The sequence below is a fragment of the Dendrobates tinctorius genome, unplaced genomic scaffold, assembly GCF_039654945.1.
Source record: "Dendrobates tinctorius isolate UK_male_01 unplaced genomic scaffold, ASM3965494v1 ptg000008l, whole genome shotgun sequence".
Lineage (NCBI taxonomy): Eukaryota > Metazoa > Chordata > Amphibia > Anura > Dendrobatidae > Dendrobates > Dendrobates tinctorius.
Window position 1 is genome coordinate 48708613 of NW_027361676.1, and position 16410 is coordinate 48725022.

A 16410-nucleotide genomic window follows, 5' to 3' on the forward strand; every position below is an offset into this window, starting at 1 on the left:
TTTAGCAAAAAGTACAGAGGAACTCTCAGGAATTTTTATTTTACCAGTCAAATCTTAGTTTTAGAGTCTACCAATGTGCTTTAAGAAAGCACAAAAACATGAATTCAACTTCACATGGTTCAAAAGCTTGCATAAATATGTCGGTAAGAAATCATGTACAGTATTATTAATCCATTGTAAACGCATCTTCAGGGGGCACTTGGAGTTAAACCAAAGATCTCTTGATCTGCAGTCTACCACTGAGATATACCCCCTAATATTAAAAGACCTAAACTCTTTTTTTTTTTTTCTCATAAAACCTGAAATCTATTTGCATTTTTATGTTGTTGTGCCTTTTTTTACATTGATATACATTTTTATTTGTTAAAAATAACAAACTAATACAACAAGTACAGAGAAACACTCAGTAATTTTTATATCACAAGTATATTCTCAGTTTTATAGTCTTTCAATGTGTTTTATATATCTTTTGTAGATTTCTTTTCAGGCAAAATTTCTCAAACTTTTTGCTGCATTTCTTTACTTGTATTCATATAAAGAAAACATGAATTCAACTTCATACGGTTCTAAATCTAGTATAAATATATAGGTAGCGAAGCATGTATTTTTAATCTGTTGAAAATGTACCTTCAGGGGGCACTTGGAGTTGAACCAAGGACCTCTTGATATGCAGTCAAATGCTCTACCACTGAGCTATACCCCCTATTTTTGAAAAATGCAAACGCTCACTTTTTTTTTTCAACATGCAATCTGAAAAATGTTCAAATGCTCTACCACTAAGCTATGCCACCTATATTTGAAAAATGTAAACTCTTCTTTTTTAACATGAAACCTGAAATTTTCTTCAGTTTATATATGGTTGTGTTTTTTTACTTTGATATGCATTTTTCTTTGTTAAAAATAATTAACTTTAGCAAAAAGTACAGAGGAACTCTCAGGAATTTTTATTTTACCAGTCAAATCTTAGTTTTAGAGTCTACCAATGTGCTTTAAGAAATACAAAAACATGAATTCAACATCACATGGTTCAAAAGCTTGCATAAATATGTAGGTAAGAAATCATGTACAGTATTATTAATCCATTGTAACCGCATCTTCAGGGGGCACTTGGAGTTAAACCAAAGATCTCTTGATCTGCAGTCTACCACTGAGATATACCCCCTAATATTAAAAGACCTAAACTCTTTTTTTTTTTTTCCCTCATAAAACCTGAAATCTATTTGCACAGTTTTATGTTGTTGTGCCTTTTTTACATTGATATACATTTTTATTTGTTAAAAATAACAAACTAATACAACAAGTACAGAGAAACACTCAGTAATTTTTATATCACAAGTAAATTCTCAGTTTTATAGTCTTCCAATGTGCTTTATATATCTTTTGTAGATTTCTTTACAGGCAAAATTTCTCAAACTTTTTGCTCCATTTCTTAACTAGTATTCATATAAAGAAAAGATGAATTCAACTTCATACGGTTCTAAATCTAGTATAAATATATTGGTAGCGAAGCATGTATTTGTAATCTGTTGAAAATGTACCTTCAGGGGGGACTTGGAGTTGAACCAAGGACCTTTTGATCTGCAGTCAAATGCTCTACCACTGAGATATACCCCCTATATTTGAAAAATGCAAACGCTCACTTTTTTTTTTCAACATGCAATCTGAAAAATGTTCAAATGCTCTACCACTAAGCTATGCCACCTATATTTGAAAAATGTAAACTCTTCTTTTTTAACATGAAACCTGAAATTTTCTTCAGTTTATATATGGTTGTGTTTTTTTACTTTGATATGCATTTTTCTTTGTTCAAAATAATTAACTTTAGCAAAAAGTACAGAGGAACTCTCAGGAATTTTTATTTTACCAGTCAAATCTTAGTTTTAGAGTCTATCAATGTGCTTTAAGAAAGCACAAAAACATGAATTCAACTTCACATGGTTCAAAAGCTTGCATAAATATGTAGGTAAGAAATCATGTACAGTATTATTAATCCATTGTAAACGCATCTTCAGGGGGCACTTGGAGTTAAACCAAAGATCTCTTGATCTGCAGTCTAACTGTCTACCACTGAGATATACCCCCTAATATTAAAAGACCTAAACTCTTTTTTTTTTCCCTCATAAAACCTGAAATCTATTTGCACAGTTTTATGTTGTTGTGCCTTTTTTACATTGATATACATTTTTATTTGTTAAAAATAACAAACTAATACAACAAGTACAGAGAAACACTCAGTAATTTTTATATCACAAGTAAATTCTCAGTTTTATACTCTTCCATTGTGCTTTATATATCTTTTGTAGATTTCTTTACAGGCAAAATTTCTCAAACTTTTTGCTGCATTTCTTAACTAGTATTCATATAAAGAAAACATGAAATCAAGTTCATACGGTTCTAAATCTAGTATAAATATATAGGTAGCGAAGCATATATTTTTAATCTGTTGAAAATGTACCTTTAGGGGGCACTCGGCGTTGAACCAAGGACTTATTGCTCTACAGTTAAATGCTCTACCACTGAGCTATACCCCCTATATTTGAAAAATGCAAACGCTCACTTTTTTTTTTCAACATGCAATCTGAAAAATGTTCAAATGCTCTACCACTAAGCTATGCCACCTATATTTGAAAAATGTAAACTCTTCTTTTTTAACATGAAACCTGAAATTTTCTTCAGTTTATATATGGTTGTGTTTTTTTACTTTGATATGCATTTTTCTTTGTTCAAAATAATTAACTTTAGCAAAAAGTACAGAGAAACTCTCAGGAATTATTATTTTACCAGTCAAATCTTAGTTTTAGAGTCTACCAATGTGCTTTAAGAAAGACAAAAACATGAATTCAACATCACATGGTTCAAAAGCTTGCATAAATATGTAGGTAAGAAATCATGTACAGTATTATTAATCCATTGTAAACGCATCTTCAGGGGGCACTTGGAGTTAAACCAAAGATCTCTTGATCTGTAGTCTACCACTGAGATATACCCCCTTATATTAAAAGACCAAAACTCTTCTTTTTTCTCTCATAAAACATGAAATCTATTTGCATTTTTATGTTGTTGTGCCTTTTTTACATTGATATACATTTTTATTTGTTAAAAATAACAAACTAATACAACAAGTACAGAGAAACACTCAGTAATTTTTATATCACAAGTAAATTCTCAGTTTTATAGTCTTCCAATGTGCTTTATATATCTTTTGTAGATTTCTTTACAGGCAAAATTTCTCAAACTTTTTGCTGCATTTCTTAACTAGTATTCATATAAAGAAAACATGAATTCAACTTCATACGGTTCTAAATCTAGTATAAATATATAGGTAGCGAAGCATGTATTTTTAATCTGTTGAAAATGTAGCTTCAAGGGGCACTCGGAGTTAAACCAAGGACCTCTTGATCTGCAGTCAAATGCTCTACCACTGAGCTATACCCCCTATATTTGAAAAATGCAAACACTCAATTTTTTTTTTCAACATGCAATCTGAAAAATGTTCAAATGCTCTACCACTAAGCTATGCCACCTATATTTGAAAAATGTAAACTCTTCTTTTTTAACATGAAACCTGAAATTTTCTTCAGTTTATATATGGTTGTGTTTTTTTTACTTTGATATGCATTTTTCTTTGTTCAAAATAATTAACTTTAGCAAAAAGTACAGAGGAACTCTCAGGAATTTTTATTTTACCAGTCAAATCTTAGTTTTAGAGTCTACCAATGTGCTTTAAGAAAGCACAAAAACATGAATTCAACTTCACATGGTTCAAAAGCTTGCATAAATATGTCGGTAAGAAATCATGTACAGTATTATTAATCCATTGTAAACGCATCTTCAGGGGGCACTTGGAGTTAAACCAAAGATCTCTTGATCTGCAGTCTACCACTGAGATATACCCCCTAATATTAAAAGACCTAAACTCTTTTTTTTTTTTTCTCATAAAACCTGAAATCTATTTGCATTTTTATGTTGTTGTGCCTTTTTTTACATTGATATACATTTTTATTTGTTAAAAATAACAAACTAATACAACAAGTACAGAGAAACACTCAGTAATTTTTATATCACAAGTATATTCTCAGTTTTATAGTCTTTCAATGTGTTTTATATATCTTTTGTAGATTTCTTTTCAGGCAAAATTTCTCAAACTTTTTGCTGCATTTCTTTACTAGTATTCATATAAAGAAAACATGAATTCAACTTCATACGGTTCTAAATCTAGTATAAATATATAGGTAGCGAAGCATGTATTTTTAATCTGTTGAAAATGTACCTTCAGGGGGCACTTGGAGTTGAACCAAGGACCTCTTGATATGCAGTCAAATGCTCTACCACTGAGCTATACCCCCTATTTTTGAAAAATGCAAACGCTCACTTTTTTTTTTCAACATGCAATCTGAAAAATGTTCAAATGCTCTACCACTAAGCTATGCCACCTATATTTGAAAAATGTAAACTCTTCTTTTTTAACATGAAACCTGAAATTTTCTTCAGTTTATATATGGTTGTGTTTTTTTACTTTGATATGCATTTTTCTTTGTTAAAAATAATTAACTTTAGCAAAAAGTACAGAGGAACTCTCAGGAATTTTTATTTTACCAGTCAAATCTTAGTTTTAGAGTCTACCAATGTGCTTTAAGAAATACAAAAACATGAATTCAACATCACATGGTTCAAAAGCTTGCATAAATATGTAGGTAAGAAATCATGTACAGTATTATTAATCCATTGTAACCGCATCTTCAGGGGGCACTTGGAGTTAAACCAAAGATCTCTTGATCTGCAGTCTACCACTGAGATATACCCCCTAATATTAAAAGACCTAAACTCTTTTTTTTTTTTTCCCTCATAAAACCTGAAATCTATTTGCACAGTTTTATGTTGTTGTGCCTTTTTTACATTGATATACATTTTTATTTGTTAAAAATAACAAACTAATACAACAAGTACAGAGAAACACTCAGTAATTTTTATATCACAAGTAAATTCTCAGTTTTATAGTCTTCCAATGTGCTTTATATATCTTTTGTAGATTTCTTTACAGGCAAAATTTCTCAAACTTTTTGCTCCATTTCTTAACTAGTATTCATATAAAGAAAAGATGAATTCAACTTCATACGGTTCTAAATCTAGTATAAATATATTGGTAGCGAAGCATGTATTTGTAATCTGTTGAAAATGTACCTTCAGGGGGGACTTGGAGTTGAACCAAGGACCTTTTGATCTGCAGTCAAATGCTCTACCACTGAGATATACCCCCTATATTTGAAAAATGCAAACGCTCACTTTTTTTTTTCAACATGCAATCTGAAAAATGTTCAAATGCTCTACCACTAAGCTATGCCACCTATATTTGAAAAATGTAAACTCTTCTTTTTTAACATGAAACCTGAAATTTTCTTCAGTTTATATATGGTTGTGTTTTTTTACTTTGATATGCATTTTTCTTTGTTCAAAATAATTAACTTTAGCAAAAAGTACAGAGGAACTCTCAGGAATTTTTATTTTACCAGTCAAATCTTAGTTTTAGAGTCTATCAATGTGCTTTAAGAAAACACAAAAACATGAATTCAACTTCACATGGTTCAAAAGCTTGCATAAATATGTAGGTAAGAAATCATGTACAGTATTATTAATCCATTGTAAACGCATCTTCAGGGGGCACTTGGAGTTAAACCAAAGATCTCTTGATCTGCAGTCTAACTGTCTACCACTGAGATATACCCCCTAATATTAAAAGACCTAAACTCTTTTTTTTTTCCCTCATAAAACCTGAAATCTATTTGCACAGTTTTATGTTGTTGTGCCTTTTTTACATTGATATACATTTTTATTTGTTAAAAATAACAAACTAATACAACAAGTACAGAGAAACACTCAGTAATTTTTATATCACAAGTAAATTCTCAGTTTTATACTCTTCCATTGTGCTTTATATATCTTTTGTAGATTTCTTTACAGGCAAAATTTCTCAAACTTTTTGCTGCATTTCTTAACTAGTATTCATATAAAGAAAACATGAAATCAAGTTCATACGGTTCTAAATCTAGTATAAATATATAGGTAGCGAAGCATATATTTTTAATCTGTTGAAAATGTACCTTTAGGGGGCACTCGGCGTTGAACCAAGGACTTATTGCTCTACAGTTAAATGCTCTACCACTGAGCTATACCCCCTATATTTGAAAAATGCAAACGCTCACTTTTTTTTTTCAACATGCAATCTGAAAAATGTTCAAATGCTCTACCACTAAGCTATGCCACCTATATTTGAAAAATGTAAACTCTTCTTTTTTAACATGAAACCTGAAATTTTCTTCAGTTTATATATGGTTGTGTTTTTTTACTTTGATATGCATTTTTCTTTGTTCAAAATAATTAACTTTAGCAAAAAGTACAGAGAAACTCTCAGGAATTATTATTTTACCAGTCAAATCTTAGTTTTAGAGTCTACCAATGTGCTTTAAGAAAGACAAAAACATGAATTCAACATCACATGGTTCAAAAGCTTGCATAAATATGTAGGTAAGAAATCATGTACAGTATTATTAATCCATTGTAAACGCATCTTCAGGGGGCACTTGGAGTTAAACCAAAGATCTCTTGATCTGTAGTCTACCACTGAGATATACCCCCTTATATTAAAAGACCAAAACTCTTCTTTTTTCTCTCATAAAACATGAAATCTATTTGCATTTTTATGTTGTTGTGCCTTTTTTTACATTGATATACATTTTTATTTGTTAAAAATAACAAACTAATACAACAAGTACAGAGAAACACTCAGTAATTTTTATATCACAAGTAAATTCTCAGTTTTATAGTCTTTCAATGTGCTTTATATATCTTTTGTAGATTTCTTTTCAGGCAAAATTTCTCAAACTTTTTGCTGCATTTCTTAACTATTATTCATGTAAAGAAAACATGAATTCAAATTCATACGGTTCTAAAACTAGTATAAATATATAGGTAGCGAAGCATGTATTTTTAATTTGTTATAAACGTACATTCAGGGGGAACTCGGAGTTGAACCAAGGACCTCCTGATCTGCAGTCAAATGCTCTACCACTGAGCTATACCCACTATATTTGAAAACTGCAAACGATCAATTTTTTTTTTCAACATGCAATCTGAAAAATGTTCAAATGCTCTACCACTAAGCTATGCCACCTATATTTGAAAAATGTAAACTCTTCTTTTTAACATGAAACCTGAAATTTTCTTCAGTTTATATATGGTTGTGTTTTTTTACTTTGATATGCATTTTTCTTTGTTAAAAATAATTAACTTTAGCAAAAAGTACAGAGGAACTCTCAGGAATTTTTATTTTACCAGTCAAATCTTAGTTTTAGAGTCTACCAATGTGCTTTAAGAAAGCACAAAAACATGAATTCAACTTCACATGGTTCAAAAGCTTGCATAAATACTGTATGTAGGTAAGAAATCATGTACAGTATTATTAATCCATTGTAAACGCATCTTCAGGGGGCACTTGGAGTTAAACCAAAGATCTCTTGATCTGCAGTCTAACTGTCTACCACTGAGATATACCCCCTAATATTAAAAGACCTAAACTTTTTTTTTTCTCATAAAACCTGAAATCTATTTGCACAGTTTTATGTTGTTGTGCCTTTTTTACATTGATATACATTTTTATATGTTAAAAATAACAAACTAATACAACAAGTACAGAGAAACACTCAGTAATTTTTATATCACAAGTAAATTCTCAGTTTTATAGTCTTTCAATGTGCTTTATATATCTTTTGTAGATTTCTTTTCAGTCAAAATTTCTCAAACTTTTTGCTGCATTTCTTAACTAGTATTCATGTAAAGAAAACATGAATTCAAATTCATACAGATCTAAAACTAGTATAAATATATAGGTAGCGAAGCATGCATTTTTAATCTGTTGAAAATGTACATTCAGGGGGCACTCGGAGTTGAACCAAGGACCTCTTGATGTGCAGTCAAATGCTCTACCACTGAGATATACCCCCTATATTTGAAAAATGCAAATGCTCACTTTTTTTTTTTCAACATGCAATCTGAAAAATGTTCAAATGCTCTACCACTAAGCTATGCCACCTATATTTGAAAAATGTAAACTCTTCTTTTTTAACATGAAACCTGAAATTTTCTTCAGTTTATATATGGTTGTGTTTTTTTACTTTGATATGCATTTTTCTTTGTTCAAAATAATTAACTTTAGCAAAAAGTACAGAGGAACTCTCAGGAATTTTTATTTTACCAGTTAAATCTTAGTTTTAGAGTCTACCAATGTGCTTTAAGAAAGCACAAAAACATGAATTCAACTTCACATGGTTCAAAAGCTTGCATAAATATGTAGGTAAGAAATCATGTACAGTATTATTAATCCATTGTAAACGCATCTTCAGGGGGCACTTGGAGTTAAACCAAAGATCTCTTGATCTGCAGTCTACCACTGAGATATACCCCCTAATATTAAAAGACCTAAACACCTTTTTTTTTTTTTTTTTTTTTTTTTTTTTTCATAAAACCTGAAATCTATTTGCATTTTTATGTTGTTGTGCCTTTTTTTACATTGATATACATTTTTATTTGTTAAAAATAACAAACTAATACAACAAGTACAGAGAAACACTCAGTAATTTTTATATCACAAGTAAATTCTCAGTTTTATAGTCTTTCAATGTGCTTTATATATCTTTTGTAGATTTCTTTTCATGCAAAATTTCTCAAACTTTTTGCTGCATTTCTTAACTAGTATTCATGTAAAGAAAACATGAATTCAAATTCATACGGTTCTAAAACTAGTATAAATATATAGGTAGCGAAGCATGTATTTTTAATATGTTGAAAATGTACATTCAGGGGGCACTCGGAGTTGAACCAAGGACCTCTTGATCTGCAGTCAAATGCTCTACCACTGAGATATACCCCCTATTTTTGAAAAATGCAAACGCTCAATTTTTTTTTTTCAACATGCAATCTGAAAAATGTTCAAATGCTCTACCACTAAGCTATGCCACCTATATTTGAAAAATGTAAACTCTTCTTTTTTAACATGAAACCTGACATTTTCTTCAGTTTATATATGGTTGTGTTTTTTACTTCGATATGCTTTTTTCTTTGTTAAAAATAATTAGCTTTAGCAAAAAGTACAGAGGAACTCTCAGGAATTTTTATTTTACCTGTCAAATCTCAGTTTTAGAGTCTACCAATGTGCTTTAAGAAAGACAAAAACATGAATTCAACTTCATGTGGTTCAAAAGCTTGCATAAATATGTAGGTAAGAAATCATGTACAGTATTATTATAGTGGTTTGAAAAAACCACTATATTGTAATCCGAACGCTGCTAACTTATTCTTCTTCTTCTTATTATTAAGTTGATTTCCGCAATTAATGCGGCCCGAACCGCTACACGCACAGACTCCGTTGAGGTGTCGTTTCGAAGCCAGCGTCCATGAGAGGTGTGCTAAGTATTTTTCGTGTCGATCAGATTTGCAGTTTTTGCGCAATTTGCGTTTGAAAATTTTTTTTCCCGTCATTGGAATGCACTGTCTCCAATGCTTTTTAATAGGAAATGGCAAAACGTGCCCTGAGGCGATTGAAATGACAGTTGAGCTCATTGATATGCGCAGGCAGACCCAGTTACTATGCCAACGCCTACGAACTTCACTTGAACCCCAGCACAGAGCCTCTGCCACATAATATCAGCTCTTAAAGCGAAACTCACAGCACAAATGCAAATCTAGCTTCATCACATGACACATGCCCCTGAGAGAGAATGTGTGCGCCAAAGTGGATTTAAAAGAAGCCCAGTGAGCCAAATAGCTCTTAAAGGTCCAACGCGCCAAAGTGATTGTTAAAGGGCCAGCACACCCAAATGAGTCTTAAAGGGCCGACACACCAAATCGGAGACTGAGCCACCCCGGCCTCCAAATCGGAGGCTGAGCCACCCCGGCCTCCAAATCGGAGGCTGAGCCACCCCGGCCTCCAAATCGGAGGCTGAGCCACCCCGGCCTCCAAATCGGAGGCTGAGCCACCCCGGCCTCCAAATCGGAGGCTGATCGACCCCGGCCTCCAAATCGGAGGCTGATCGACCCCGGCCTCCAAATCGGAGGCTGAGCCACCCCGGCCTCCAAATCGGAGACTGAGCCACCCCGGCCTCCAAATCGGAGGCTGAGCCACCCCGGCCTCCAAATCGGAGGCTGAGCCACCCCGGCCTCCAAATCGGAGGCTGAGCCACCCCGGCCTCCAAATCGGAGGCTGATCGACCCCGGCCTCCAACTCGGAGGCTGATCGACCCCGGCCTCCAAAGCGGAGGCTGATCGACCCCGGCCTCCAAATCGGAGGCTGATCCACCCCGGCCTCCAAATCGGAGGCTGAGCCACCCCGGCCTCCAAATCGGAGGCTGAGCCACCCCGGCCTCCAAATCGGAGGCTCATCGACCCCGGCCTCCAAATCGGAAGCTCATCGACTCCGGCCTCCAAATCTGAGGCTCTTTGACCTCGGCCTCCAAATCGGAAGCTCAACGACCCCGTTCTCCAAATTGGAGGCTGAGCGACCCCAGCCTCCAAATCTTACCCAGAGTGGCCCCAGCCTCCAAATCTGACCCAGAGAGGCCCTGCCCACCAAATTGGACCCTGAGGGGCCCCGCCCACCAAATTGGACCCTGTGGGGCCCCGCCCACCAAATTGGACCCTGAGAGGCCCCGCCCACCAAATTGGACCCAGAGTGGTCCCGCCCACCAAATTGGACCCAGAGTGGTCCCGCCCACCAAATCGGACCCAGTGGGGCTCCGCCCACAAAATCAGATCCAGAGGGGCCCTTGCCACAAAATCAGACCCTGATGGGCCGCGGCCAAAAAATTGGACCCTGAGGGGCCCAAGCCACAAAAATCGGATCCTGAGTGGCCCCGGCCACAAAATCGGACCCTGAAGGGCCCCACCCACAAAATCGGACCCTGAGGGGCCCCACCCACTAAATCAGGCCCTGAGGGGCCCCACCCACAAAATCAGACCCTGAGGCCAAAGTGGCCCCTGAGAGGCACTCACAGTTAAATCGTATCCTTACTTGAAAGTCTTGCAGGGGCAGCAGGCAAGTCTCTCTTAAAGGGGCAGCCCGGGCACCATTTCAAACCACTATCTGTACTTCCTTCAGGAAATACACATCTAGTTATAGTGGTTTGAAAAAACCACTATATTGTAATCCGAACGCTGCTAACTTCTTCTTATTATTATTAAGTTGATTTCCGCAATTAATACAGCCCGAACCGCTACACGCACAGACGCCGTTGAGGTGTTGTTTCGAAGCCAGCGTCCACGAGAGGTGTGCTAAGTATTTTTCGTGTCGATCGGATTTGTAGTTTTTGCGCAATTTGCGTTTGAAAATCCTGAGGGGCCCCGCCCACCAAATCAGACTCCGAGTGGCCCCGCCCACCAAATCGGACCCTGAGGAGCCCCGCCCACCAAATCAGACCCTGAGAAGCCCCGCCCACCAAATCGGACCCAGAGTGACCCCGCCCACCAAATCGAACCCTGAAGGGCCCCGCCGATCAAATCGGACCCAGAGTGGCCCCGCCTACCAAATCGGACCCAGAGGGGCCCCGCCCATCAAATCGGACCCTGAGGGGCCCTGCCCACCAAATCGGAACCTGAGGGGCCCCGCCCACCAAATCGGAACCTGAGGAGCCCCGCCCACCAAATCGGACCCAGATTGACCCCGCCCACCAAATCGGACCCCGAGGAGCCCCGCCCACCAAATCGGACCTAGTTTGACCCCGCCCACCAAATCAGACCCTGAAGGGCCCCGCCCACCAAATCGGACCCAGAGGTGCCCCGCCCACCAAATCGGACCCTGAAGGGCCCCGCCCACCAAATCGGACCCAGAGGGGCCCCGCCCACCAAATCGGTCCCAGGGGGCCCCGCCCACCAAATCGGATCATGAGGGGCCCCGCCCACCAAATCAGACCATGAGGGGCACCGCCCACTAAATCGGACCATGAGGGGCACCGCCTACGAAAATGGACCCAGGGGGCTCAACCCACAAAATCAGACGCTAAGGGGCCCACCCACAAAATCGGACCCTGAGTGGGCCCGGCCACAAAATCAGACCCTGAGGGGCCCCAACCACAAAATCGGACCCTGAGAGACCCCGGCCACAAAATCAAACCTAGAGGGGCCCCAGTCACAAAATCAGACCCTAAGGGGCCCAGGTCACGAAATCGGACCCTGAGGGGCCCCACCCACAAAATCAGACCCTGAGAGGCCCCGCCCACCAAATTATACCCTGAGGGGCCCCACCCTTAAAATCAGACCCTGAGGGGCCCCAGCCACAAAATCAGACCCTGAGGGGCCCCAGCCACAAAATCGGACTCTGAGGGGCCCCACCCACAAAATCGGACCCTGAGGGGCCCACCCACAAATCCAGACCCTGAGGGGACCCGGCCACAAAATCGGACCCTGAGAGACCCCGGCCACAAAATCGGACCCCGAGGGGCCCCAACCACAAAATCAGACCCTGAGGGGCCCCAGTCACAAAATCGGACCCTGAGGGGCCCCACCCACAAAATCAGACCCTGAGGGACCCCAACCACAAAATCAGAACCTGAGGGGCCCCAACCACAAAATCAGAACCTGAGGGGCCCCACCCACAAAATCAGACCATGAGGGACCCCACCCACAAAATCGGACCCTGAGGGGCCCCACCCACCAAATTAGACCCTGAGGGGCCCCACCCTCAAAATCGGACCCTGAGAGACCCCGGCCACAAAATCGAACCCAGAGGGGCCTCAGTCACAAAATCAGACCCTAAGGGGCCCCGGCCACAAAATTGGACCCTGAGGGGCCTCACCCACAAAATCAGACCCTGAGGGACCCCAGCCACAAAATCGGACCCTGAGGGGCCTCACCCACAAAATCAGACCCTGTGGGGCCCCAGTCACAAAATCGGACCCTGAGGGGCCCCACCCACAAAATCAGACCCTGTGGGGCCCCAGTCACAAAATCGGACCCTGATGGGCCCCAGCCACAAAATCAGACCCTGAGGGGCCCCAGCCACAAAATCGGACCCTGAGGGGCCCCACCCACAAAATCAGACCCTGAGGGGCCCCACCCACAAAATCGGACCCTGAGGGGCCCCGCCCACCAAATTAGACCCTGAGGGGCCCCACCCTCAAAATCAGACCCTGAGGGGCCACAGCCACAAAATCAGACCATGAGGGGCCCCAGCCACAAAATCGGACCCTGAGGGGCCCCACCCACAAAATCTGACCCGGATGGGCCCCATCCACAAATCCAGACCCTGAGGGGCCCCAGCCACAAAATCGGACCCTGACAGACCCCGGCCACAAAATCGGACCCTGAGGGGCCCCAACCACAAAATCAGACCCAGAGGGGCCCCGGTCACAAAATCGGACCCTGAGGGGCCCCACCCACAAAATCAGACCCTGAGGGACTCCAGCCACAAAATCAGACCCTGAGGGGCCCCAGCCACAAAATCGGACCCTGAGGGGCCCCAGCCACAAAATCGGACCCTGAGGGGCCCCACCCACAAAATCGGACCCTGAGGGGCCCCGGCCCCAAAAATCGGACCCTGAGGGGCCCCAACCGCAAAATCGGACCCTAAGGGGCCCCGGCCACAAAATCGGACCCTGAGGGGCCCCATCCGCAAAATCGGACCCCGAGGGGCCCCACCCAAAAAAAAATCGGACCCCGAGGGGCCCCACCCGCAAAATCGGACCCTGAGGGGCCCCACCCGCAAAATCGGACCCTGAGGGGCCCCACCCGCAAAATCGGACCCTGAGGGGATCCACCCGCAAAATCGGACCCTGAGGGGCCCCGGCCCCAAAAATCGGACCCTGAGGGGCCCCAACCGCAAAATCGGACCCTGAGAGGCAACGGCTACAAAATCGGACCCTGAGGGGCCCCGGACACAAAATCGGACCCTGAGGGGCCCCGGCCACAAAATCGGACCCTGAGGGGCCCAACCCACAAAATCAGACTCAGTGTCCCCGCAAACCAAATTGGACCCTGAAGGGCCCCATCCACCAAATCGGACCCAAAGTGGCACCGCCCACCAAATCAGACCCAGAGTGGCCCCGCCCGCCAAATTGGACCCTGAGGGGCCCCGCCCACCAAATTGGACCCTGAGGGGCCCCGCCCACCAAATCGGACCCTGAAAGGCCCCGCCCACTAAATCGGATTCTGAAAGGCCCCAACCACAAAATCGGACCCTGAGGGTCCCCGCTGACCAAATTGAACTCTGAGGGGCCCCGCCCACCAAATCGAACCCCGAGGGATCCCGCCCACCAAATCGAACCCCGAGGGATCCCGCCCACCAAATCGGACCCCGAGGGTCCCCGCCAACCAAATCGGACCCTGAGGGGCCCCGCCCACCAAATCGGACTCTGATAGATCCCGCCCACCAAATCAGACCCTGATGGGCCCAGCTCACCAAATCGGACCCAGAGTGGCCCCGCCCACCAAATTGGACCCAGAGTGGCCCCGCCCACCAAATCAGTCCCAGAGTGGCCCCGCCCACCAAATTGTACCCTGAGGGGCCCAACCCACAAAATCGGACCCTAAGGGGCCCCACCCACAAAATTGGACCCTGAGGGGCCCCGACCACAAAATTGGACCCTGAGGGGCCCCACCCACAAAATCGGACCCTGAGGGGATCCGGCCACAACATCGGACCCTGAGTGGCCCCACTCACAAAATCGGACCCTGAGGGGCCCTACCCACAAAATCGGACCCTGAGGGGCCCTACCAACAAAATCGGACCCTGTGGGGCCCCAACCACAAAATCGGACCCTGACGGGCCCCGGCCGCAAAATCGGACCATGACGGGCCCCGGCCACAAAATCGGACCCTGAGGGACCCCACCTACAAAATTGAACCCTGAGGGGCCCCAACCACAAAATCGGATCCTGAGGGGCCCCACCCACAAAATCGGACCCTGAGGGGCCCCACCCACAAAATTGGACCCTCAGGGGCCCCGGCCACAAAATCGGACCCTGAGGGACCCCGGCCACAAAATCAGATCCTGAGGGGCCCCAACCACAAAATCGGACCCTGAGAGGCTCCGGCTGCAAAATCGGACCCTGAGGGGCCCCATCCACAAAATCGGACCCTGAGAGGCACTGGCCACAAAATCGGACCCTGAGGGGCCCCAGACACAAAATCGGACCCTGAGGGGCCCCGGCCACAAAATCGGACCCTGAGGGGCCCAACCCACAAAATCAGACCCAGAGGGGCCCCGCCCACCAAATTAGACCCTGAGGGGCCCCACCCACAAAATCAGACCCTGAGGGGCCCCAGCCACAAAATCGGACTCTGAGGGGCCCCAGCCACAAAATCAGACCCTGAGGGGCCCCAACCACCAAATCAGACCCTGAGGGGCCCCGTCCACCAAATCGGACCCTGAGGAGCCCCACTCACCAAATCAGACCCTGAGAAGCCCCGCCCACCAAATCGGACCCAGAGTGACCCCGACCACCAAATCGGACGCTGAAGGGCCGCGCCCATCAAATCGGACCCAAAGTGGCCCCGCCCATCAAATCGGACCCTGAGGGGCCCCGCCCACCAAATCGGAACCTGAGGAGCCCCGCCCACCAAATCGGACCCAGATTGACCCCGCCCACCAAATCGGACCCTGAAGGGCCCCGCCCACCAAATCGGACCCAGAGGGTCGCCACCCACCAAATCGGACCCTGAAGGGCCCCGCCCACCAAATCGGACCCAGAGGGGCCCCGCCCACCAAATCAGACCCAGGGGGGCCCCGCCCACCAAAATGGACCCAGGGGGCTCCACTCACAAAATCGGACCATGAGGGGCCCCGCCCACCAAATCGGACCATGAGGGGCACCGCCCACTAAATCGGACCCAGAGAGGCCCCGCCCACCAAAATGGACCCAGGGGGCTCCACTCACAAAATCGGACCCTGAGGGGCCTTACCCACAAAATCGAACCCTGAGGGGCCCCAACCACAAAATCGGACCCTGATGGGCCCCGGCCACAAAATCGGACACTGAGGGGCCCCGGCCACAAAATCGGACCCTGAGGGACCCCACCTACAAAATTGAACCCTGAGGGGCCCCAAAGACAAAATCGGATCCTGAGGGGCCCCACCCACAAAATCGGACCCTGAGGGGCCCCACCCACAAAATTGGACCTTCAGGGCCCTGGCCACAAAATCGGACCATGAGGGACCCCGGCCACAAAATCAGATCCTGAGGGGCCCCACCCACAAAATCGGACTCTGAGGGGCCCCACCCACAAAATCGGACCCTGAGGGGCCCCACCCACAAATCCAGACCCTGAGGGGACCCGGCCACAAAAGCGGACCCTGAGGGGCCCTGCCCACCAAATCGGACCCTGAGGGGCCCCGCCCACTAAATCGGATTCTGAAATGCCCCAACCACA

The 16410-nt window shown here is 43.4% G+C and overlaps 8 non-coding genes across 8 annotated transcripts; all 8 read right to left on the minus strand.

Annotated features, from left to right (window-relative positions):
• Nucleotides 1-631: 631 nt before the first annotated feature.
• TRNAC-GCA (transfer RNA cysteine (anticodon GCA)) lies at nt 632-703 on the minus strand. Its single transcript has one exon. It is a non-coding gene; the product is annotated as a tRNA-Cys (tRNA).
• Nucleotides 704-1542: 839 nt separating this feature from the next.
• TRNAC-GCA (transfer RNA cysteine (anticodon GCA)) lies at nt 1543-1614 on the minus strand. The gene has a single exon. It is a non-coding gene; the product is annotated as a tRNA-Cys (tRNA).
• Nucleotides 1615-3364: 1750 nt separating this feature from the next.
• Nucleotides 3365-3436, minus strand: TRNAC-GCA (transfer RNA cysteine (anticodon GCA)). Its single transcript has one exon. It is a non-coding gene; the product is annotated as a tRNA-Cys (tRNA).
• Nucleotides 3437-4274: 838 nt separating this feature from the next.
• TRNAC-GCA (transfer RNA cysteine (anticodon GCA)) lies at nt 4275-4346 on the minus strand. The gene has a single exon. It is a non-coding gene; the product is annotated as a tRNA-Cys (tRNA).
• Nucleotides 4347-5185: 839 nt separating this feature from the next.
• On the minus strand, nt 5186-5257 carry TRNAC-GCA (transfer RNA cysteine (anticodon GCA)). Its single transcript has one exon. It is a non-coding gene; the product is annotated as a tRNA-Cys (tRNA).
• Nucleotides 5258-7008: 1751 nt separating this feature from the next.
• On the minus strand, nt 7009-7080 carry TRNAC-GCA (transfer RNA cysteine (anticodon GCA)). The gene has a single exon. It is a non-coding gene; the product is annotated as a tRNA-Cys (tRNA).
• Nucleotides 7081-7925: 845 nt separating this feature from the next.
• Nucleotides 7926-7997, minus strand: TRNAC-GCA (transfer RNA cysteine (anticodon GCA)). Its single transcript has one exon. It is a non-coding gene; the product is annotated as a tRNA-Cys (tRNA).
• Nucleotides 7998-8851: 854 nt separating this feature from the next.
• TRNAC-GCA (transfer RNA cysteine (anticodon GCA)) lies at nt 8852-8923 on the minus strand. The gene has a single exon. It is a non-coding gene; the product is annotated as a tRNA-Cys (tRNA).
• Nucleotides 8924-16410: the final 7487 nt, after the last annotated feature.